The sequence below is a fragment of the Heterocephalus glaber genome, unplaced genomic scaffold (assembly GCF_053883595.1).
Source record: "Heterocephalus glaber isolate CG9 unplaced genomic scaffold, H.glaber_assembly_v1.0 deba00001606, whole genome shotgun sequence".
Lineage (NCBI taxonomy): Eukaryota > Metazoa > Chordata > Mammalia > Rodentia > Bathyergidae > Heterocephalus > Heterocephalus glaber.
Genome location: NW_028258377.1, coordinates 37266252 through 37292614, shown reverse-complemented (window position 1 = coordinate 37292614; position 26363 = coordinate 37266252). Strand labels below are relative to the sequence as shown.

General features: G+C 39.0%; 1 long non-coding RNA gene across 4 annotated transcripts in view; it reads right to left on the bottom strand.

Moving 5' to 3' along the window:
- LOC110345087 (uncharacterized) overlaps window positions 1-24546 on the bottom strand; it is a 30737-nt gene extending 6191 nt beyond the window's left edge. The window contains exons 1-2 of one of the 4 annotated variants that reach the window (XR_015444855.1): window positions 1727-24546; window positions 597-713 (exon numbers count right to left, since the gene is read on the bottom strand). This is a non-coding gene — a long non-coding RNA (uncharacterized LOC110345087). Of the gene's footprint in view, window positions 1-596 lie in introns of all 4 variants that reach the window. The other 3 variants (XR_015444854.1, XR_015444856.1, XR_002388154.2) reach the window with 3 other exon arrangements.
- Window positions 24547-26363: the final 1817 nt, after the last annotated feature.

The following is a 26363-nucleotide window of genomic DNA, read 5'->3' as shown; positions in this document are numbered from 1 at the left end:
CGAAAAAAAAAAAAAAGTATAGTTCAATCAGGAGCAAAACAGCATCTTTTGCATTTGTTGATATACCTCATAGCTAAAATTCATGCACCATGAGTTAATAATAATTTTACTTTATCGTTTTAGTCACTTTTAGTTTATAATTATTTAATTTTAATTTTTAACAGTTCCTCTTTTTCTATTTTCTTTCACAGCATGGCAATCTCAGGATAGTCAGACTTTTCTTTTCTTTTCTGTAGTAGGTGCTGGGGATGGAACCCAGAGGCTCATATATGCTAGACATACATCACTGAGCCACAGCCACAGCCCTCAACATCTTACATGCACCTGAGAGCTGCAAATGCAAGAGCTCCAGTCAACAAGGCGGATGCTATGTCACTTTCTTTCTTTCTTTCTTTTTTTTTTTTTTTTGGTACTGGGAATTGAACTTGGGACCTTGCCCTTACGAGGCAGGTGGCGGAACCACTGAGCTAAATCCCTGGCCCCTATGGTATGTCACTTTCTTTCTATGATCTAACCTCGGAAATCAGAGTGTCACTTTTGCTGTTCTCCGTTGGGTATTAGTTATTCCAAACCCACCCAGCTCCAAGGGACTCTACCTTTAGAGTAGCCAGGTTCTAGAAGAGCAAGTGGGATGACCCACTTGGAGATTAGGACAGTCAATCAAGCCTGCCTTTCCTGGACCAACCAGGAAAGATGTTGCAAATGGCGGAAACCTGGCGGAAGAGAGAGAGGAAGGAGTTTGTTTGCAAGGCCATACCCCACATTGGACATTGTACTGTGGATAGCTGTATCTTAGAGTGGGGCTACATCTGCAGGATGAAAGAGCAACTATTCTAATACACCTAAGATAGCATATGGGCAAGAGGTACCTAGTGGGATGTAACAGGTCACTCATCTAACTTACACTTATTGGGCATCTACTGAGCACATGCTATTTTGGAGAGTGTTAGGCCTTGTTTTAGTTTAAGATGCACCCAAGTTAGCGAAGAAATATCTCAGAGTATCAAAAACATGGCACTAGCTTACTCAAATATTATGTTTAAACAGTGTAGGTAATGGTGCATTTTTTTTATTAGATTGATCTTGAATGTTCTAGACCTATCTTCAAAGAAGCTGAGATATGTTCCAAAGTTCAAGGGTCCACTCTAATCCATCTACTGCCAGCCTTGGCTGGATGCAAAATGTAGACACACAATTTCTAGGAAACCAGGCCAAAAAGATTTAAGTCTCTCTCTCTCTCTCTCTCTCTCTCTCTCTCTGTCACTTATCATTAACATAGCTTTTTCATATTTGGGTTAAATCCCCAGGAGAGTAAATGCTTATCTCTCTTTCTCTCTCTGAAAAATAATATAAATAAAGCATAGTAATTCCAAGTATATTAAAAAGCAGGATAGCCTCATAAATCCCTGAGTTTGATAAAGGCAGATTTACATTTCTATCAGTGAGATTATTAAAATGCTGTGATCAGGCTGCCAAAGCCATACTGGTGATCAACAGCAGGGTGAAGGAGAGTGTCAAATGGCATGTCCTAGGATTTTTAACTCACTAAGCCTAGGATATAAAGCATTAATCACACTTTTCAGTTCATGGCACATTATACTATAATCAGCCCACACAAGACCCCTCTTTTGTTCTGTATACACATGTTGTCTTAGTCACTTTCCTCATCACTGGGACATAATACCTGACACCGCAGCTTAAAGGAGGAGAGGTTTATTTGACTCACATTTGAGAAGCTGCAGTCCTAGTCCTAGCAGCATAGTAGGAGGTTCTGGTGGAGGGAGGCTGCTCATGTCATGACAGCCAGGAAGCAGAGAACAAAGGGAGGAGCCAGAGTGGAAGACATACCCTTCTACTGTAGGTCACTCCCCCAGCGACCTGCCTCCCCCACCCAGCCCCACCTCCTAACCGCTGGTTACCATAGCCCTCCCGTGTTCCAATCCTCTTCCAAAAGTCCCACCTATGAGCACATGAGGCTCTTGGGGGACATCTAGATATAAACCATTAACAAATGTGTGCATGTTTTTCCATTCCTCCCTCTTGTCCTTCCCCCATAGGTAACCACTCTAATATATTGAATTATATTTCTTGTGTTCATATGAAGTAGACTGCTTGGTTTACATGTATTTTAATTTACATCAATAGTATGGTGTTACATATCTCATTCTGGGCCTTCCTTTTTCACTCTTCATTCTGTTTTTATACCTAATCAATGTTGCTACGTGCACATCTAGTCCATCATTCTGACTGCGGCAGAGTATCCCTATTATGTACCCAGCACAACTGGCACCTGTTTTTCCAGTCATGGGCACCCTAAATGCCTCCAACTTCCCTTCCCTGAAGCAGGCTGACCTGGGCGGTCTTGTGAGTGACCCCAATTAGACCTAGGTAGGAATCTCCTTGGGTAAGGTCTCATCCATATGCTGGCCTTATGGAAGGCACCTCTTCCTCTGAGAGAGGATGCAACCCCACAGTAAAGACAAGGCCTGGCAAAGTGAAACTCAGGCTGGGGTTTCGCCCTCACTTCCTGTCTTGAGTGAAGCCATGTACAGGGCACAATGTATATAACTGCAAACAAACATTCCTTCACTCTCACTCACACCATTTCTCTTGTTTGCAACTTCTCACCTGGAAATGGAGGGTATGGACTGCATACAGAAATCTCATCATAGGATAAATGCTACTTCGAGCAAGCAGTGCCACACTGCTCGAGCATTTCAAACATGGGCTGACACAGTTTGAGGAGACACCCTGGCATAGTTATGAGCCCACAGGCACCGGGGAGTCAGGTGTGAGGAGAACACATGGATAGTAGAGCAGCTGTGCCGGCGTGACCCAGCTATTGTGCGTGCTCATTCCATCTTGGAAATGACAGAGAAACATCTTTTCCTTTAATGCCACTTTCCTGTCTTGTGTGGACACAGGCAAAATAGCTGGCTTCATTCACAGGGCAGTGGCTTCAAACATCTTTGCTGCAAGTGCTAGAGATCTAGCCATGAGCCACCCTGCCATTCCCCTTGATGAGCATCACAGATAAGGACAGTTCCCACTCAAGAACATCAGGACAGGCCTGGAGTCAACCATCCAGGATATCTTTTTAAAACTGGTCAGGTTTAAAATCCATCAGAGATCCTCAGTGACCATACAGTACACTTAGGCCCTCTTGAAATAACTACAAGTGAAACAGCTAAGCTATAAAGAAAGTATTATTCTCATGCTGATGTTTTCTGATTGGTCAAATGAAAACAATTATAATGAGAACTTCTACAAGGGGACAAGACTCAATTTATGACTTTTCTGGGAAAAAAAATCAATGAGGTTTTCAGCAGATTACCGAAAGATGATTCCAGAAGTCCAACTATTACTATATTACTAGCTTGTGTTTGTGAATTGAGAACCACACTCCAGTACTTATAATAAGCCTCGGTAACAGCCCAGTATAGACAGGAGTGAGCCACACTGCACACCCTAGTCATTAACATTATCATGTGGTCATCGAAAGGAAGCAGGAGTTGGGCTTTGGAAAACAACGCAAAGGAACAGAGGAGGAAAAGAACAACTCAGTGTGTTCATAAACAATCAAGATCCAGACACTGTTTAGTGCTCAGTGGGCTGTGACACAACCGTAACACACACTTCACACTTCATATTCAGAAAGAAGAGGATAGGTTAAAATCTGGAGATGGCCACACACACTGAGATTCACCAGTGATCTGGCTGGTCTATGAAAGACAAGGACATCCCCTGCCCGGTGAGGTCTGACTCACCCTTCTTGAAGGCCTGCAGCTCGTATTTATATCCTTCCACCCTTCCTCCTAGAAACGCATCTGGTCTATGAAAGACAAGGACATCCCCTGCCCGGTGAGGTCTGACTCACCCTTCTTGAAGCCCTGCAGCTCGTATTTATATCCTTCCACCCTTCCTCCTAGAAATGCATCACCCCAGGAAGGCCTGGAACCTGTCTGTTCCTGAAGGTCTGTTGGTTAGACCCCATCCCTGTATCCTGCAGGTCACCAGCTCACATCCCTGGCTTGTTCATGTTCCCTTTCAAAAGGACCATGTTGGCCTCTCCTGTGTGTAAATCTACAGTGGCATCTCTCCTTGCAGTGCGAGTCCAGGCTCCTGGAACAATGTATATCAGAACTGGCTCCTATAGCTCCCTTCAAGGTCTCAGATTTGGAATGGATACTCAAGCCATTCTTCCTGACTCCTCCTCTGCTTGATTCTAAGTCTAAAGAAAGTAAGCCAGGTCGTGGGATGTAGCTCAGTGGCGCCATGCCTGCTTCAAAAGCTCAAGGTCCTGAGTTCGATCTCCAGTACCGGGGAAAAAAAGAAAAGTAAGCCATGTTTGTTAATTTATGTATTTATTTGTTGGATTTAAAAGAATCTTCTGAGAGACTCAAAGCTCATTTAAAAATTCAAGGAGCATGTTATTATTACTTAACAATAATCAAGGAGTCATTGTGCCACCAGATGACTAATCAAGAAGAAATGGGGGCCGGGGAGTTAGCTCAGTGGTTCTGCAGCTTGCCTCCCAAGTGCAAAGTCCCAAGTTCGATCCCTGGTACCATAAAAAAAAAAAGAAGAAAAAAAGCCTTGTAAGAAGAAATGGGCCCAAAACAAGGCAAGGGAGATTTAAATTGGGTGCCAAGGAAGTACTTGACAAAGAGAAACACAGGCTGAACTTGGCAGTGGACACAGAGTGGGAATGTCAGGTCATTTCTGGAGTCTGTCAAGGAGCGGAATAGGGAACTTGCATACTGCAGACTGGAGGCTTGCCTGTCTGAAATCAGGGAAAACCCAGGGCTCCTTGTAAACCCAGTAACACTTCAGGGGGTGTCTAGATCTTGCACCTACAAGCTTTTTTTTCTTAACAATTGAAAAAGTGCCTATTCCTGAGGAGAATAAGGAGGCCGGAGAGCCTTCCAAGGATTCCGAGAGCTCAAAAAGCATGAGATGGTAGCCTCCTGAGACCTCCTGTTTACTATTAATTTTCTTAACCACTTTTAGTGGGCCCTGGGAGGCAGAATTTCAAATGTTAATGTCCACTTAGTAGATTAAACTTTCAATTAATCAAGTAAGTCTTACCTATTGTAGGCAAGCCAAAATGGCCAATTATCCATTCAGAATGACTGTAAAAGGTTATTACTACAGAAAACTGCCCAGAGGTGTTGAACAATGCCCAAAGGGGAAGACCTGACCTCACTGCAGTTCCCATGAGCTCCTCAGAGTACACAGGTGGACAGGTCCATCCCAAAGCCCAGCAGCTCCCCTGCACTGCTCCACTGGCACTAAGCCCTTGAATGAGAAAGTTTCACACTGTTGCCTCAGCCAACAGCCAGGAAATCTCATTTCTGCATACCAGGCTCCTTAAGAAATGAATCTGCTTTACTTCCGGCTTTATTTCCTTCCCACGAGCATAGTTCAGTTTCAGCATAGAGCCAGAGAGGACTGACTAAACATCACTCCTCAGTCAGTCACTTTAGCAGCTTCCTTATGAGATAAGCCATCTTCCCTAAACTTCCTTCGGAAAGCCAAAACTAGAGATTACAATTCTCCAATGGAGCACTCTGTTAACTTTTGATTCTCCTTGACCATAAATCCTTCCCAAAAGCCCCAAAGTATAGCTCTAGGACTCAAGAGGGAGGGAGGTGGCTGATAGTACAGAAATGCTGAGCAGATGTGGCTACTAGAGAGAGCCTTGCTGTATAACTATATGACCTTGAGAAGTCTCTGAACATTCAGGGATTTGGATCACCTTTAAAATAATGCCTTGACCTTTCTTAGCAATACAGTTTTCTACACCTTTATGCTAACGGAAGAAAGGAGGCTGCAGCTGCTGCAGAAGACTTCTGGCGGCACTAACCCACTCAGAAGAACTGGAGCTGTGTTGAAGCCAGCCCCAGAGAGGGGGGCAGTCTCCTGGGAATTGATCTACGGTCCTCACCACTTGGGACTGACTGTGTCAGTGGAGATGTGGCTGCCATTTTCATCCCTAGTTCCCTCTTCTCCCCTTTTCACTCTGACACTATATTATTTCTGTTTTACAGGAAGAAAAAATATGCATTTTCCCCTAGCGTCGGGAAGAAGGGCTGCCCATGTCTGAATGAGCTCAGATGTCTCTGACACCTAAACCAACCTTTATACAATCACTATCCCTTGCTAGGCTTTGAAAAAAAATGTGTACACTTATCTCTTATCTTGTCCTTAAAATTTTATTTTATAATCCCTGAGAGATCATAGTTCTCCAGAACATAGAGTGAGGGGCTGGTTAGGTGATGAGTTTAATAATCTAATGGAAAAGACACACCAGGAGTGAAAATACTCTAAGAAAACAGATAAAAGGCACAGGCAAATGCTTACACAACTAATCACATGTCTACAGAATTAGTGTAGGCTTAGAGCAGTTCATGTACTGAAAAATATACTACATGTTAACAAATTAATGGGCATGAACATTTTTAAAGGAACAATTCATTAGTTTTTTAACAGCTAATATTCAATTCAAAATCCAAACACTGAAAATTCTGTCCTCTCTCTAGAGTGCGATCATTTTTTCAATTACGTATATTTTCAAACACACATAATATGTATAGGTATACAGGTATAATTACACATGTACAACACATATAACTTCAAATATATACAAAAGTAGGCCTTTTGAAAAGCTAATAATTATTTACTCATTTATGTAGCGAATAGTGTAATGATCCCTCACATCCTCATTATCCAGCTGCACCAACCATCACCTCATGGCCATTATTATTTTATATGCATCTGCACCAACTTCCTTCTTTATCCTGTGCTTTTTTTTTTTTTTTTTTGGTACTGGGGATCAAACTCGGGACCTTGCACTTGCGAGGCAGGCACCGGAACCACTGAGCTAAATCCCCGGCCCCATATCCTGTGCTATTTTGAAGCAAATCCCAGGCATCACAATTAATTTTGCTCCCTCTTCCTTTTTCATTTCTTTTTGTTTTTTCCAGTACTGGGGATTGAACCCAGAGCCTCAGGCAAGTGGGCACTCTTCCACTGAGCTACATCCCCAACCTTCTTTATTTAATTTTGAGACAGAGTTGCCCAGGTTGGCTTGAATTTATGATCTGCCTGCTTTAGTCTCCATATAGCTGTGATTACAGGTGTGAGCCACAGTGCCCCGCTTCAGAGTTCCAATTATAAATATTTTTTTTTGGTTCTTTTTTTTTTTGGTGCTGGGGATTGAACTCAGGACCCTGAGCTTGCAAAGCAGGCGGTGGAACCACTGAGCTAAATCCCCAGCCCAAATTATAAATATTTAATATGTACCTCTAAAAAATAAAACTCATCTCAATATGATCCCTCCTACACTTAAAATGAATTGATTCCATAATATCCAGGTGATCATGTTTTAGGCAGCAAATGAAAAATGTCGGCCAGTGGAGAGATGTAAAATGTAGGTTAAGAATCCCTTATCTGAAATTCTAGGGACAAGAAGTATTTCAGATATTAGACTTTTTCAGATTTTGGATTTTTTGCATAGACTCTATAGTGTAAACATCCCTAATCTGAAAATTCAAAATCTGAAATTGAGCATTTTGGATTTTGGATTTTTGAATTGGGATGTTCAACCTGTACTGCAATTTCCATTTGCTCTGGGTTACATGAGACACGTTTCTAGTTTTGCTGTTAAGCTCCCAGGGGTGAGTGATAAGATCTCACAGCAAACCTAATTTTCATTACTTGTTTGTTCTAAATTTCAGGGTAGGAAATGACGGGGATAAAGCCCTCATAAAAGGAGAACTACAGAGCCTGCTTCCTCATGAGCAATTCCTTTGGACAAGGGTGAACTCCACATAATAAGCCAGTGTCATGGTACCAAACATTGCTTCTTAGTGACACACACGTCTCAGGAACGTGAGCACCACAGTGGGTAAGGGAACTACTTGTCAGTTCAGAGCATGGTCCAGAGGCAACAGGCTGTAAGGGTTTTCCATTGTCTGACTGTGCTGGTTTCTGTTTCTTTGGAACTGTTTTAGAAATTTATTTGATGTGTAATAATACAGTTAATGGCATTCATAAGGTGGAGAAGAAAAATGGAGTCATGTAAGAAAGAGGTTTTAGCTTTAAGGGATATATCCATATTCTCCATATTTCTTTGTACAATGATTGATTGGTGAATGCTTCTTTAAAGAATATTACATAAACATAGATCAATTTATAAAGTTCCTGAAATTCACAGGCAAAAAATTCTCTAAAACAAACCCTATTATAAAATAAGTGCACATTTTATACATGTAATAATTATTTCCTACTTTATGTTCTTTAGAGGATAGGTTTTTTTTTTTTTTCAATGAAACAATCCCAAGTAGGTTTATAGGAGGAAATCACATATTCTTGGAGACATGCATGCCTTTTCACTCATGCACCAGTACTGGAATAGCTGCCTAACTGGTTTTTATGCCTCTTATCCCACCCCTTCACACTGAGTTGTCCTCCTAAATAAAGCACATATCTGGTCCTGCCACTTTACCAATAGGCATTTAATGCTTCCATCACCTCACAAAAAGCTCTCATTTCTTACCAAAGTATTCAAAGTTCTCTGTGATCTGCCCTTAACTTACTGGAACAACCTTATTCCCCACTGCTCTCTACACTCCGCACACACTATTCTCCAGCCAATTGCTAGTGTGTGTTTTTAGAACATAGTCTGTGCTTTTCCAAACACTGAACTGCTGAATTCACGTCTAGAATGAAGAGCAGTATAGCCCAGTTTTTAAGAGGTGCCTTCATGTCTGACTGGACTGAATCCTGGCTCTGTGACTTACTGCTGCGTGACTGTGAGAAAAATCACTTAATCTGCCAGGAGTTCGCTCAGTTCTAAAATAGGATAATTGATAGTACACTTCTCATTGAACTACTGTGAGGATTCCGTTGGATTAGGCACGTAAAATGCCTAGCACAGTCTCTGGCAAATGGCAGACATCCAATCTGTGACACCTCTTAGACCTCGAATTTCAATCTGTTAAGAACTAGCTACCTAGCAAAGATACCACCCTATGAAGCATTTCTAGTTGCCCAGTCTGCCACAGTCTCAGCTCATTTATACCTCTCTCTCAGCCTAATACTTTTCGCCTTTCATTATAATTACTTATACACACATCTTCTTTGCACTACTGAACCCCTGACATGTACTACATACCTTGAAGAAAACTTCATTCTCTGACATACATAATGTGGTTAACAAACGTACATCAGCAACTCAAATACATTTCACCAATGTTTACTGAATAAAGCTGTGGCTCATTATTACCATTATTATATTTTGTTTCCCTGCGATTCTCTTCTACAGTACCATTTTCCCTATTATTAAGCAGAATTTTCCTCTTGAGAGAAAATGCAATAAAATATAATAGAACATACCTAAGTTTAGTATGCTATCAAGGGAAAAGTGATATTGGCACTATCAGAGTCAAAAAACACCATCGAACTATGATTTCATCCATTTACAAAGTTTTTCCAAAACCAATACATAAAGCATTAATATAGTAGGGGGCTAAAATCACCACTAGTTCCTTTCCTGATGATGCAGTTATGATTTGCATTTTTATATTTTTATTTTGGATTTTTTTTTTTGGTACTGGGAATTGAACTTGGGTCCTTGCACTTGTGAGGCAGGCGGCGGAACCACTGAGCTAAATCCCTGGCCCTATTTTGGATGTTTTGAGTCAGGGTTTTGCTATGTGGTTGAGGATGGCCTTGAACTCTCAGTGATTCTCCTGCCTCAGCCTTCCCAGTGCTGGGATTACAGGTATGCAACACCACACCCAGCTTATGATGCGCATTCTTGATGCACATATAATTCAAGGTAGAACAGATAGTGAAGGCTACACATCTTTGCTGCACCCTCTAATCCTATCCATAGGCAGTCGAGGCCATGAAGTGAAAGACTACCTTGGGACTTAGCTACAAAAATGTGGCAATACTAATTGCTGGAGGAGTCATCTCTCTTGTACTAAACGGTGCTTTAAATCACTGCCAGGTTCTCAGTGTTAGCAAGACTACAAGTGTGACTGTTCAGACTCCTGCCTCACCCAAATACCAAAAGATGACACCTACGATGCCTACCACAAGAGGCTATAATGCAGTTGGACAGCATACTTTGACCATGTGAAGCAGACACGTGCCATCAAGGCGGCTTCACATGAAACGATTGCTCTGGGCTGTCAGAGAAAGAGAAGTGGCTTGCTGTCAGGCAGGGCTGTCCATCTCCTTTGTCCCGCCCCCTGGTTGAGCACTGTGACCTTGTGGTGGGACTAGGCTGGTTTCCTCACTTGAGCTCCAGAGTTCTAGCTCTGTGGGTCACTGTAGGAGAGAAAGCTTTATTCAATTATAGCCAGTTTCATGTTTCTGAACATAATGTGTTTCTGAAACATATTTAAAAATTAAATGTATAAAAGTAAAAAAATAAGCTTAAATGTATTAAGGACAGTTCATTTCCAGAAAGCTAAATACTTCATAAATCCCTAGTTATAGCTCACATTTTATTTTATTTTATTTTATTTTATTTTATTTTATTTTTTTGGTACTGGGGATTAAACTTAGCACCTTGTGCTTGTGAGGCAGGGAGTAGAACCACTGAGCTACATCCCCGGCCCTATAGCTCACATTTTAATCACAGTATCAAACAATATATTTTTAGCATTTGCAGATGTGAATCATTTTTTAAAATTCTGAATAGATGTCGACTGACATGTGACTAATAGGAGTTTGGATGAGGGTAAAATGCATAGCTCTTGGTACCTCTGAGAAAGATCGTGCTTGACTTAATGACACCACAGTTGCGAGACTGATGCTTCTCTTCATTAGTGTCAGCAGCAGCCTTGCTGGGCATGGTGGCACATGCCTGTAACCCCAGCTACTTGTGAAGGAGGGCTGCAAGTGTGAGGTCAGCCTGGTCAACTTAGTGAGATTCTATTTCAAAAAAAAAATTTGTTTTTTAAATGGGCGTAAAGTTCTGGGTCCAATCCCCAGCACTGTAAAAATGTTTTTTTAAATTTTTTTTAATTAAAAAAGATAAACTCAGCAGCAGCCTCATTTTTCCACTTCTCATTATTATTACTACAAGAAAAGGATGAAAAGTATTCAAATTGTTACAAAAACCCCACTGTACCAACAGTGAGATCAACCCTAGCAAGACTGCACTGTGGGCATGGCAGAGGGTACCACATTGCAACAGCTCCGAACGATGGATAAGAGCCTAAATATACGAAAAGTAAACAAAGGAGAAATTGTGCATTCAGCTAGCACAAAATTAAAGTGGGTGAAAGACAAGGGCTGCTTGTACTATTAAGACCATCTCTGCATAATACTTTATGGGTTCCAGTTTACTTACACGGACATTACCTCACTTGCTCATTACCTCACTCTTTATCTCACCTCTCATCCTTCAGTTGCAAGAAAGAACAAGAATGGTAAGATTATAGAAATTAGCAATTTTTTAGCATGTAATATTAGTTAGCAAGTATTATTTATCTTACTTGATATGGTAAAAACCAAGTGACTGCATAAGCATCTAGTGAGATGTTAAGAAGAAAGATATGTTAAAGAATTTCTTTACACCAGGACAACAGAGTCAAAAACAATAACAACAACAATAACAACAACCCCCTCCAAAAAAACCACAACAGTATCACAGACCCAGTAGATATCAGTGAGATACAAGGCAGGCATCTGTGGAAATGGCTGTTGGCTTCCTAGATTCTTAACTCATCAGTTGGGGAGCAAGCTCTCCTTCAGAGTGAGATCTTCAGCACCAGATGTGTTCAATAGAACATAAGTGTACTGATGAATCTCAAAAACAGTGTTAAGGGCCGGGGATTTAGCTCATTGGTTTCTCTGCCTGCCTCACAAGCACAAGGTCCTGAGTTCGATCCTCAGTACAAAAACAAACAAACAAAAACAGTGATAAGTGTAATGCCAGCTCCTCAGTATGCCGAGGCAGGTGGATCTGAAGTTTGAAGATAGCCTATGCAACTAAGCAAGAACCTGTCTCAAAATAAAAATTGAAGAAAGGGCTAGGAATGTAGCTCAGTGGTAGAGCCCTTGCTTAGCATGTCTGATGCCCTGGGTTCAATCCCCGAACCATCAAAACAAACAAAAAAAACCAGTTGGGCCAGGGATTTAGCTCAGTGGCACCACGCCTGCCTCACGAGCCCAAGGTCCTCAGTTCAGTACCCCCCTGCTGAAATACCCATTGAGTAAAATAAGCCAATTACAAAAGAATAGCTGCTATAAGAGTTCATTTACAAATACACTATGTGTTTCCATCTACATAAAGTTCAACAAAAAATTTAAGCAAAAGAAGTCAAATACTGGTTGCCTCTGGTAGGAAACGCTGACTAAAAGAAAGATAAGGGGTGATGTAATTGTTCTATGTTTTGTTTTGGGTGGTGGTTATGTAAGAATATTTCATTGCCACAATCTATGAAGCTAAGTTAGTACCTGTGCATTTTATATATGTAAACCACATTTGAAAAAGAAAATACTGTTAAGAAAATGAATAGAGGGTTGGGGATTTAGCTCAGTGGTGCCACTGCCTGCCTCACAAGCACAAGGTCCTAAGTTCGATCTCTGGTACCGCAAAAAAGAAAACAACAAAAAAAACCCCAAATAAATAAATTGAAAGCAAATAATTTTTTTAAAAAAGAAAATGAATAGACTGATATACCACAGATTGGGGAGATGATATGTCCAAAGCACGACTGAGATATAAGAGAGATAATATGTACAATACATACGTGTGACAAAAGATTTGTGTCCTGAATATATCAAGAACCTTCAAAAATTCTCAGTAAAAAACCAACCATTTCAATTTAAAATGTGCAAAGCGTTTGATCAAATGCTTAAAAAAGACATAGAATGGCCACTAAGCACATGAAAAGGTACTAAATATCAATACTCACCAGGAAAATGCAAATAAAGCTTCAATATATGATGTCATTATACGTGCACTAGAATAAATAAAATGAAAAACACTGATAATATCAAATGTTTATAAGGTTGTCGAGCCACTGGAACTCTTGATCATTGCTGGCAGAAGTGTAAACAATTCTCTCACTTTAGAGGACCGTTAATTTCTAATAGTACACATATATTTTCTTTATGATCCAGAAATTCTAAGTATTCTCCTAAGAATAATGAAGGTATATATCCACAAAAAGATTTGAAAAAGTACATACAGCCTTAATCATAATAATTAAAATACTTCAAATTCGTATCACCTGGAGAATGGATAAAGAAATTTTTTATAGCGATAGCGACATGAAGTAACAAATAACTGTTAAATGTAAACCATGGCTGAATCTCCAAAAATTACACAAAAGTATACATATTATGATATATTTATATGATTCAAGTATCTGAAGTCCAAGAACAAGTAAAACTATGGTGTTAAATATCAGAAAGCAATTGCACTGAAGGTAAGTAGAAAACTTGAAACTAGTACTAGGAAAGTAGAATATTCTATCTCTTATTTTAGGTGATGCTGCATGAATAAATACAATGGGGAAAACTCATTTAACTGAATTTTTAATATCAATTTAAAAATCTTTAACTCCCTGATCTCAAAACTATAGCAACCAAAACAGCATGGTATTGGCATAAAAACCAACATATAAACCAATGGAACTCTTACACATAGTTGGTGGAAGTATAAATTAGTACAACCATGATTTTCTATAGATGTGGCCTAGAAAATTAAAAGTAGAGCTACCATGTGATCCAGCTTTCCCAATTTGGGGTACATTTCTAAAGGGAATAAAATGAGCCCATAAGGTGATACCTGCACTCCCACAGTTTTTTGCTTCTTTTTGTTTGGTGGTGGGGCACCATATTAGTCATTTTCTCATTATTGGAACAAGATATGTGATACCCACAATTTAAAGGAGGATAGATTGATTTTGACTCACAGTTTCAGTGGATTCAGTCTGTGGTCGGCAGCTCCAAGGCAGAAATGGCAAGGCAGAATGGCATGGTGGGCAGGAAGTAACAAAAGAAGGAAGGAGCCAGGGACAAGGAGATAGCCTTCCAAGTCATGCTCCCAGTGACCCGACTTTTCTGACCAGGGCCCACCTCTGAAAGTGAGATTTGGGGTGCATATTTTAGATCTAAATCATAAATAGCACTCCTGTGTTTCTTGCAGCACTACTCTTAATAGCCAAGATATGGAATCAGCCTATGTGCCCACCTCAGGATGAATGAATAAAGAAGTTTCCTATAAATACAAAAGAATATAGTTTAGGTATAAGAAAAATGAAATCCTGTCATTTATATCAAATGAATGGAGTTGAAGAATAGATAACACTGATTTTTGACAAAGACAACAAAAACATACACTGGAGGAAGGATAGTATCTTCAATAAAGAGTGTCAGAAAAATTGTATATCCATATGCAGAAGAAGTAAATTATATTTTTATCTCCTGCCATTACAATAACCAACTCAAAGACCTTGATGTAAACCCTAAAACTATGAAACTACTTGAAGAAAACATAGGCCGAACACTTCAGGACATCAGCATAAGCAATGATTTTTTTTTTTTTTTTTTTTTTTGGCTAAGAGCCCAAAGTAAAAATAGATAAATGAAATTCCATCTAATTAAAAAGCTTCTGGGGACAGGGATTTAGCGCAGTGGCACTGTTCCTGCCTTGCAAGAGCAAGGTCCTGTGTTCAATCTCTGGTACTGGAAAAAAAAAAATGTAAGTTCTTTGCCAGGGATTTAGCTCAGTGGTGCTGCCTCCTGCCTCACAAGCGCAAGGCCCCGAGTTTGATCCCTGGTACCAAAAAAATGAAAAATAAAAAGCTTCTGTACAGCAAAACAGTCACCAAAGTGAAGAGATAATCTGCAGCATAAGGGAAGGTATTTGCAAACTATTTGTCCATATTAACTCTCTAAAACAATAATGAATAGTAGGGTTAACATGTATAAAATTAAAATACATGACATCACTAGCACATAAGTAGGGAGAGAAGTAAATAGGGTTAAAATATTCTAAGATCCTTTTCAGCTAAGAAATAAAAATAGAAACATTCTAGTAAGTTAAAGAAGTATGTGATAAAATGCAGAGAATTATAAAAGTGTTTATAATTAACAAACTGATAAAAGATAAGTAGTTAAAAATAAAAAATGTTCAGTGAATCCAAAAGAAAGCAATAAAGGAGAATGAAAGGAAAACAAAATACATGGAACAAGCTGGGCATGGTGGCGCATGCCTGTAATCCCAACACTAAGAGAGGCTGAAGCTGGAGAATCACTAGTTCAAGCCCAGCCTGGGCAATTTAGAGAGACCTTGTCTCAAAATAAAAGGGTTGGGGCATGTAGCTCAATGTGAAGGGCCTGGATTCGACCCCCAGTTCTGTAAATAAATGAATATAAAATTTAAAACATGGAACAGATAGAAAGTTAGGGCAGGCATGGTGGTGCACACCTGTAATCACACACGTGGGAGGCTGAGGCAGAAGGATCACTGCGAGTTCAAGGCCAGCCTGGGCTACATAGTAAGTTCAAGGCCAGCTTGAATTAGAGGGAGACCCTGTCTCCAAAAACCTAAAAATGCCTGCCTCACCAGCACAAGGTCTCGAGTTCAATCCCTGGTAAGGACAACAACAAAAAAACCTGAAAAAAAAAGAAAGAAAATAGTAAGATGGTAAATTTCAAACCAAACATCAATAACTACATCAAATGTAAAGGACCGCCAAATAATACTCCAAATGGAAGACATAGATGGTCAGACTACATTGAAATATTTAAGCTCTAAGCACACCTTGATTATAAAAGAACTGTTCTATGACTATAAATATATGTACAGAGATATTGTAAGTAAAAACATGTACCATATAAACTCTAAACAAAAGAAAACCGGTATAACTATATTAATAACAGATGAAATAGATTTTGGGGCAAGAAGTATTAGTTAATAGGAGAAATATCTCATAATGAAGAGGTATGACTCACTGAGAAAATGCAAAAATTCTGAATTTTATGCTTCTAATAATATAGCCTCAAATGTATATAAGGAAATTGATAAAATTGAAGGGAGAAATAGAAATAGCCATGGGACGTTAACACACACCCCTCAAAGCTCTTATGTTTTCTTTTTCTTTTTTTTTTTTTTTGGTACCGGGGATCAAACTCAGGTCCTTGCACTTCCAAAGCAGGCAGTGAAACCACTGAGCTAAATCCCCGGCCCACCCCTCAAAGCTCTTAGAACAGGCACCCATCAAGAATCAGAAATTCGCCAGGCATGGTGATGCCCCAGGAGAGACAAGCCATCTAGGCACAAAACATCTTGATACATCTTGACAATCTGAAAGGACAGAAATACTAGGGAAATGATGAATGCGGAAGTTTTCTCGATTATCATTTCAGAAAACCTAGCATGGAGGGCCGGGGATTTAGCTCAGTGGTTCCGCTGCCTGCCTCACAAGCAGAAGGACGAGAGTTCGATCCCTGGTACCAAACAAACAAACAAACAAAAATCTAGCATGGAACCACACAGCACAGGACCACTAGCTGGTATCACATAGTGGCATGCTCAGCTCAGGCCAGCATACACCCACCTTCTAACTTAGCTTTGTGCTAACCACACGAGTTCAGCTGATCTTTCATCCATGTGACCACACTATTTTCTGTTCTCTCTTCTTCCTGACAGAACTCACAGTTCCCCCAGAAGCTCTAAAAATCATGCACGAATAAGCAGAGCCATGTCAACAGCAGTGCTATAGTCACAAAAGTGTCATCATTATGTTTGGATTCTAGTTTATCTGATAGGAGTTTGTGTGTTATTAACACAAGCTTTAGAGACGCAATAGAATGAACTTACAAAAAACCTACAAACATCTTTGTGTAACAGCCACAAGAAGAGAAGGAAAAAGAACCACGTACCTTACAGTCCAGAAACTAACTTGTGAGGATGTACGAATGCTTCATTATAAAACCAATCCATGAAAAGTGAAAGAAAAAGAAAGAGAGGAAAGAAAAAGAAGGAAAGGAAAGGAAAAGTAGAGGGAGAGGGAGAAAAGGGAAAGGGAACAGGAGGGGAAGAAGAGAGGATAAGACGGGACTCTCACAAAGAAAATTCCAGTTTCATTGATGGATCTTATCATATAAATAATAAATCCAATTGTACACAAAATCTTCAGGGAATAAAATAGTAAGGTAAAACTTTTGATATCAGTTAAACTTTGCTGTATTATTCTGTGGGAACAATCCCCAAATCTCAGTGACTCAAAATAATGGTGATTTCTTCATCACCTTTCACGCCAGTGTGAACTAGCAGTGGATCTTCTCTAGGCTGAGCCTATTCTAAGTTTTTTAGTTCTTCTTATGTAAGTTTTGATCATTTGTATCTTTCAAGGAACTTGTGCACATCATCTAAGATGTCATGTATATTATAAGAAAATTTGTTTTGTTTTTTTGGTACCGGGGATTGAACTCGGGACCTTGCCTTTCAAGGTAGGCCAGCGGAACCACTGAGCTAAATCTCTGGCCCAGAAAATTATTTTTATTCTCATTTCAATGTCTGCTGGTTAGCTAAGTCTCTCTTTTAGTCTTGATATTGGTAATCTGTATTTCTCTGTTTCCTGACCAGTCTAGTTTGTCTTGTGTACTCTTCAAATGATCCAATGTTCGGTTACATTTTTTTCTCTAGTGTTTTCTATTTCATTGAATTCTGACCTTTATTGTCTCCTTCTATTTTCCTGCTACTTCATTTGTTCTTTCTATCTTCTAGGGTCTTAGATTATTGAAATAATCCCTTCTTTTCTAATACAAGCATTCAACAATATAAATCTCCCTCTAAGCATTGCTTTGGCTGTATTCTAACAAACTTTTGATATGTTGTATTCCATTATTATTCAGTTCAAAATATTTTCTAACTTCCCTTGTTATTTTTTCTTTGATACATGGATTATTTAAATTGTTTTTTTAATTTCCAGGTATTTGAAGACTTTTTGTTTGTTTGTTTCTTGTGGTTCAGGCTGGCCTCAGACTTACTATGTAACCCTTGTACTCATGGCGATCCTCCTGCCTCAGCCTCTCCAGTGCTGGTATTACAGACATACGCCACTATGCATTACTTGAAGATTTTCTAAACATCTTACTGTCATTGAATTCTAATTTGATTTCACTGTGGTCAGAGAACATATTCTGCATGATTTCAATCCTTACAAATGTACTGAGATTGCCTTATGGCTCAGCATATGGTCTATTCTAGTGAGTGCCACATTTGCATTTCAAAAAATGTGTATTCTGCCATTGTTAGGTATAGTGTTTGATAAGTATCAATTAATTTATTTTAGTTGATAATGTTCAGAACACCTATGTCCTTAGGGAGTTTATTTGTCTTATCACTTTTGTAGAGAAGAGTCCTGAAATCTCCAACTATATTTGCAGCTTTGTCTATTAGTTAGGCACTTAATGAATTTTTAAAGCTCTGTTACTAAATTCATCAACATCTTAAATTATTACATTTTCTTGATGAATTGACCCTTTTGTCATTACAAAATCTCATTTTATCCCTAGTATTCCTTGTGCAAGAATCTATGTCTAATAAATATACACTCTAGTTCTCTAATGATACTGTTAACCTGCATCTTCACGTTTAAAATGTGTTTCTTGTAGCATATAGTTAGATATTGCTTTTTTCCTCAATTGGACAATCCGTGGTCTTGTAATTAGCATATCAGGACTATTTACATTTAAAGTAATTATCTACGTAGTAAGGATATCAGTTTTTTCTTCCTTTTTTCTACACGTGGTGCCTTTCTGTGTATAGAATACTATATTATCTCTACTGTTGGCCTATTAGCTAAACTTCTTTGCTTTTCTTATGGTTAAATGCTATTTTTAGAGTTTCCAATATGCATGTTTAAATTTATTACAGCCTATGTTCAGACAGTATTAAAACCACTTCATGTGTAATATAAAGGCCTTTCCCTCTCTGTTCCTTTTTGTCATTTCTGCTATAACTTCTGTCTATATTTATGTAACATAATCCGCCACACATTGTTACTTAACTTGTTAACTTAAATTTTTTAGTTTTGCAATGCTGGGAATCAAACCCAGGGGCTCACAAATGCTAGGTAAGCACTCTACCACTAAGCTACACTCCCAGCCCTAACACAATGTAAAATAATAAAAATACTTTCATATAACCCACATATTTACAAATTCTGCTACTCTTCTTTCCTTCGTGGAAACCCAAGTTTCCACCTAGTATAAGGTTCCTTCTGCCTGAAGAATCTCCTTTTCTGTTTTTCTGAGGTGCAAATGTACTGGTAATACATTCTTTCCACCTTTTATTTTGTTTTAAAATATATTTATTTCATTTTTACTTCTTTTTTTATGGTACTGGGAGTTGGGCTGGGCTTGAACTTGTGATCCTCCTATCTCGGAATCCCAGAGTGCTGGAGTTACAGATGTGTGTCACCATAACTAGTCCACTTTTACTTTTAAGAAAGATTTTCCCTAGATATAGAATTCTGTTTTAAAGTTGCCTCTCAAAAATTTATAGTACCATTGTGGGTTTTTTTGGCTAGAATTGTTTCTGACAAAAAGAGTGTTGAATTTATCTTTGTTCCTCTTTATAGAATGAGGGTTTTTGTTTTGCTTTTTGGGGGGTGGGTTTAGACAAGGTCTTACTATGCAGTTCAGGCTGGCCTCATACTCACTATGTAGGCTGGCCTCAAACTTAAGGGAATCCTTCTGCCTCAGCCTCACTAGTGGTGGGATCACAGGTGTGTGCCAGGACACCTGCTGATAGAATGAGTCTTTCTGATCCTGATTTTCTTCCCCAATGTAAATTCTTGCCATTTTAAAAAGAGCTTTTTAACTCAGATACCATATAAAGTGTAAAATTTGATAGTTTTCAGTATTTTCACATATATGTGCTATTATCACAGTCAATTTGGGAATGTTTACATCACTTCAAAAAGGAACACTCACTGGGTGTGGTGGTGCACACCTGTGATCCCAGCACTCAGGAGGCTGAGGCAGGAGGATCACTGTGAGTTTGAAGCCAGCCTGGGCTACATAGTGAGTTCAAGGCCAGCCTGAACTACATAGTGAGACCCTGTCTCAAGAAAAAAAAAAAAAGGAACACTCGACATCTGCCTATTCCCCTTCTCCCATCCCCCAACCTGGCACACACATCACACCCATAGATTAAGAAACCGCTGATTTATTTCCTGTCCATATAAATTTCTCTTACTTGGACGTTTCATGTGAAATGAATCATATAATATTTAGTCTTTGTAACTGGCTTCTTTCACTTAGAATACTATTTTCAAGGTTTGTCTATATTGTACCACATATTAGTACCTTGCTCCTTTTTATGGACAAATAATATTCCATTGCATAAATATGCACATTTTGTTTATCCATTCATTAACTGATGGATATTTGGCTTGTTTCTACTTTTTCACTTCAGGTTTTTTTTGTTTTTTTTTTGGTACTGGGGATTGAACTCAGAACCTTGCACTTGTGAGGCAGGCACTGGAACCACTGAGCTAAATCTCTGGCCCTTGTTTCCACTTTTTGATTATGATGAATAATATTGATATAAAAACATTTGTGTTCAACTTTGCGGTATGTGTTTTCATTTCTTGGAGATATATATATATATATGCATATATGAGTGGAATTGCTAAGTCAAACAGTAATTCTATATCTAATCATTTGAAGAACTGCCAGACTGTTTTCCAAAAACATTTGCATAATTTTACATTCCCACTAGCAGTACATGAATGTTTCTCCACTAATACTTATTATAACTGACTTAATTCTAGCCATCTTAGAAAATGTAAAATGGTTTCTCATCTAGGTTTGATGCGCATTCCCTGATGACTGATATATATATAGTGGTTATTGGTTATTTGTGTATCTTCCCTGGAGAAAAAAAGGACTATTCAAATCTTATCTTAATAAGCTTGGGCTTCCATGACCAAATGCACAGACTGGATGACTTAAACAACAGACATCTATTTCCTCACAGTTCTGGAGGCTGAGAATCCAAGATCAGGGTGTCAGCATGGTCAGGGTCTGGTGAGTGCTCTCCTGACTTCCAAATACCTGCTTTCCTTTTTTAAAAATTTTTATTTTATTGGTACATTGTAGGTCTACAATATAATGACATTCATCATTGGAAATTTGCACCTTTACATAATCTCTTGGTTCTTATTTTTTCCCCTTCCCCTGCCCTCCCTTCAACCCCGCCATCCCTCCCTATTTACAAAGACTTTGTTTCCATTTTTTCATTTTCTCATATTAATTCCATTCCCTTCTTTCCTTTCCCCACCCCTCCCACTTCCTCTTCCCCTTTGCCCCTTTTCTTCCTATTTCACATTATCTATTATACCTTTTAGTCCTTATTTACACTTTCAGTTTCTCACACTAGAGAAAGTATTTGGTAGCAAATACCTGCTTTCTCACTACACACTGGCTTTTCTTCAGTGCAGACATTGAAGTGTGTGTGTGTGTGTGTGTGTGTGTGTGTAAGAGATCTCTACCTGGTAGCTTTTTTGTTCTTGGTTTTTATTTTTATTGTTGGTGAGATTACAAGCATGTGCCACCATGCTCAGCCAGGTATGCTTTCTTGCCAGTACCATGCTATTTTTATCACAATAGCCTTGTAGTATAAATTCAAGTCAGGGACTGTGACGCCCCCTGCCTCACCTTTGTTACCCAAAATTGCTTTTGCTATTTTTGGTCTCTTCTAATTCCAAATGACTTTTAGGATTGTTGTCTCTAATTCTGTGAGATATGCTATTTGTATTTTGATTGAGATTGCATTAAATCTGTATAACAATTTTGGAAGTATGGCCATTTTCACTATATTGGTTCTTCCTACCCAAGAACAAGGGATATCTTTCCATTTTCTGATATCCTCTTCGATCTCCCTTTTCAGAGTACTATAATTTTCAATGTAAAGTTCTTTTACTTTCTTCGTTCCTTTGCTAGATTGATTCTTAGGTATTTCATTTTTTGGGTGCTATTGCGAAAGGTGTTGTTTCCCTAATTTCTTTCTCAGTGAGTTTGTTATTTGTGTGTAGGAATGTTATTGATTTTTTTTTTTTGTACCAGGGATCAAACTCAGGACCTTGTGCTTGCTAGGCAGGTGGCAGAACCACTGAGCTAAATCCACAGCCCAGAATGCTATTGATTTTTGAGTGTTGGCTTTATATCCAGCTACACTACTGAATTTGGTTATTAAATCTAGAAGTCTTTTGGTGGAAGTTTTGAGGTCTTCTATGTAGAGTATCATGCCATCTGGAAATGATAGTTTAACTTCTTCCTTTCCTATCTTTATTCCTTTTATTTCTTTCTCTTGTCTAATTGCTCTGGCTAGTGTTTCCAGAACTATATTGAACAAGAGTGGTGTCAGTGGACATCCTTGTCTCATTGCTGATTTTAGAGTAAAAGCTTTTGGGCTGGGGATTTAGCTCAGTGGTTCCTCTGCCAGCCTCGCAAGCTCAAGGCCTGAGTTCAATCCCTGCTACCAAAAAAAAAAAATAATAATAATTAGAGTGAAAGCTTTCAGTTTTTGTCCATTTAATATGATGTTGGCTGTTGGTTTGTTATAGATGGCTTTTGTCACATTGAGATAAGACCATCTATTCCAATTTTCGGTAGGGTTTTCATCATAAATGGATGTTGGATTTTGTCAAGTGCTTTTTCTGCATCTACTAAGATGGTTTTTGTCTTTGGCTCTGCTAATGTGCTGTATTATATTTATTGATTTGCATGTGCTGAACCATCCTTGCATCCCTGGGATGAATCCTACTTGGTTGTGGTGTGTGATCTTCCTGAAGATTTGCTGTATTCTATTTGCCAGTATCTTATTTTTGCTTTTATGTTCATTAGGGACAGAGTGCTGGGATTACAGGCATGCACCAGCATGCCCAGCTTGTCCTGAAGTTTTTAAGAACTACAGCATGGCAGCTGTATCATCTCAAGCTTTCTCTGGCAAGCCTGCTCAGTGATATCTATGCCTCAGATTCTTATTGATCATTTTTAACATCATTCATTAATTCATCAAGTAAGTCTCTAAACTACCAAGATCCTTTGATTTTAATTGTTTTGTACATATTAAGATACATAATTGTATAAAGACATTGGGAGTGGGGTGGTAAAGGTATAAAGATATTAACAACTCTAATCTTCCTAGAGCTAGACAGTTTAGTTGAGGACACACATAAATTAAGAGGTAACTAGTACCACAAAGCTGGATGTAAGACATAGTATAAAAAATATTGGAATCTACAGGAAAAAGAGATCACTTTGCATGGCAAGAGTCCAGCTCGTGCAAGAGAGGCTATATAAGCTTAAATATGAAAAATTCATACAACTTAGGAAAATCAAAATGTTCTATAAAGAATAAATCAAGTAGGCCTGATGCCTAAAAGGCAACCAATACACGGAGGCTAAAACATCAATTTGATGCTAAGTTTGAAGTCACGGGAAACCATGGTATCATTTTTAAAAAGCAGAAAAGTTAAAAACGAAGTCTGGAGAGAAATTAATCCAGTTTAGATATGGTAAGTTTGGAGAACAGCAAAAAGATAAAATGGATGTGTTTAGCAAACATGTAGACACTGGGGTTTCAAATAAATGTCAGTGTTAGAACTGCAAAATTCTGGGATCTGTCTTAGTTCCTTTCTTGTTTCTGAGATACAGCACCTGACACCAACATATTGAAGGACAAGAGGTTTATTTTGGCTCACAGTCTGTAGAGGTTTCAGTCCATATACCACTGGCTCCAAGGCAGAGCAGTATGGCAGGGGGCCTGGCAGAGGAGAGACAGACAGCTCATGGCAGCACCAGGAAGCAGAGAGAGACCAAGGGAGGAGGGAAGGAGATAGATCACTGATGGTGAACCTTTTAGAGACCAACTTCCCAAACTGCAGCCCAACACCCATTTCTTTAATGCAAAGTGCCACCACGGCAGTTAAATCTGAATGCTCAGCTGCTGTGTGCCCACTGCAGCATGCGTGCCATCACCGAGATAGACCCTTACAGTCCACTCGCCCAGGGACCCACCTCCTCCAACCAGGCTTTACCTCCCAAATCACATTTAGCTATAAATTCATCAGTGGACAAAGTCACTAATAAGTATCACATCCCCAGCTGTGAGTAAAAAAAAGTCCCACGTATGAGTACATGAGGCTGTGGAGAGACATCAAGACATAAACCAAAACAGGATGCTACCCTCAAATTCCCTTAGAGGTGATAGTCAAATTATACTTCTATCAAAGAAAGAGGGAAAAGCAGAGATTTTGGTATGATAACAGGGAAACAGGTGGGTAGATAAATGATCAGTAGAGCAGAGAAGCATTTGGAGGTGAGAAGAAAATGACATGCGACAAAAAAAGATGAGAGTGAAAGAAAAGATGATTCATAATGTCAAACTGACATTAAGGTCAGAAAAATAAGGATTTGAGGACAGCCAATGAATCTGACAATTAGGAGATAATTGGAGCTCATCAAAAACAGGTTTTGTTACTGTAGTGAACACAAGCCAGACTCAGTTATTTAATGGATCAAATTTTAATTTTATTTTTCTAGCTACTAAATGCAGCAGGGTGATCCTTATCCTGTAACTATATTCTATATTTCTTTTTCCAAATGAAAATAAATGAGTGCCACACAGAATGACCCACTGAACTCCCAGGTATATTCCCTTCTGTATATAACAACTCCATGTGGTGAAAGGACTAGAGCCAGAACTACTACATCATCCCACAGATGCATACCCAAAAGATTTCAAACACTGACCACTTAGTCACCACTTCAATTGCCACTGTCACTGCCATAATTCATTCCTGTGAATGACTTGTGGTGGCCATGGAGACACAAGTAGAGTAAACCTAACAGCACAGACATATTTCCAAGAAAGCAATGTAGCCCCTCCCTTGCTTCTAGGCTGTGGAAGCAGCCCTAGCAATTTTGCATTTGAAGTGTAATATTCTTTTTCTCAAAAGGAGCCCTCATTATGAAAGCTTCAGCCAGGCACGGTCGCTCATACCTGCAATCCCAGTACTCTGGGTGGCTGAGGCAGGAGGATTATAAGTTTGAGCCTATTCTGAGCAACTTTGTGAGACCCTGTCTCAAAATAAAAAGGGTTTGGGATATAGCTTAATGTGAAGGTCCTGGGTTGAATTTCCAGTACTGCGAACAACAACAACAATAACAACAACAACATCAAAAACAACAAAACAAAACCACAACAACAGCAACAAAACTTCAGCCTACGTAAAATTTGGATCTGCCTAAATTTACCAGTAACTCATCCTCTCAACATCTACTGTATCACTTTATATAACATCACCAATGCAAAAAGATTCTGAAAAACTCCAAGGTAACCTCAAAATATACAAATTGGGAACTGCTGGTCTAGATTCAATTTTTCCAGGATGGAAAAATAACCTCAGCACCAGTATCTCTCCTTCCACGTGGGGTGTAACTCTAAAAACTGCTACTGGTTCTCCAGTGATTAATTTTCTTCTCAACCACAATAAGGGATACATTTTATAATTCCCATTTGAAACTCTAAATGTCATGTTTCTTTTTTGTATTTACTGAAATAGTTTATACATCCAGAGCAGATAATGAATGTATTCATCATCCATACCAACTTCATGTCTAAGTAAATGGAAACCAATGCACAGGTACACCCAGAAACTCACAGGGCATACAGAAAGAATAAAGGGCACCTCTAGACTTAATTTATTCCCACAGGAATAAAGTCAGAATAAACTGAGACAAGAAACAAAATAACTAAAGTGAAGATGCAATTCTGCTTTCTTGAAGGAGAGTCTAGTGGCCCTACCAACAGCTAAATTTCACCAGTACAATCCCACTATGCCCTATGTGTGTTAAGTCTTGCTCAGTGAGTCCTCACAATTTTTCTATGAGATAAACAATGCTCGTATCCTTTTTCCAGCTGGGAAAACTGAAGCAACAAAGCAACACACACACACACACACACACACACACACACACACACACCCCAGTAAAGAAGTAGTACAGGCACTAACCACTCAGGAATTTACCTATTATCTCAGGCAATCTGATACTAATCTGGACTCTGTTATACTCTATGGTTTTTAACAAAAATGAAATGTTCATTCAGTAAACTTTGTCTAAAATGAAAGGATCAGGGGTTTATAGGTATAGTTTCAACAAATATTCTGATTCCACCATTTGGTTGTCTTAGAGAAAGAGAAAAATTAGGGCCTGGGATTTAGCTCAGTGGCATGCCTACTTCGCAAGTGCAAGGTCCTGAGTTCAATACCCTACATCAAAAAACAAAACAAAACAAAAAAAACAAC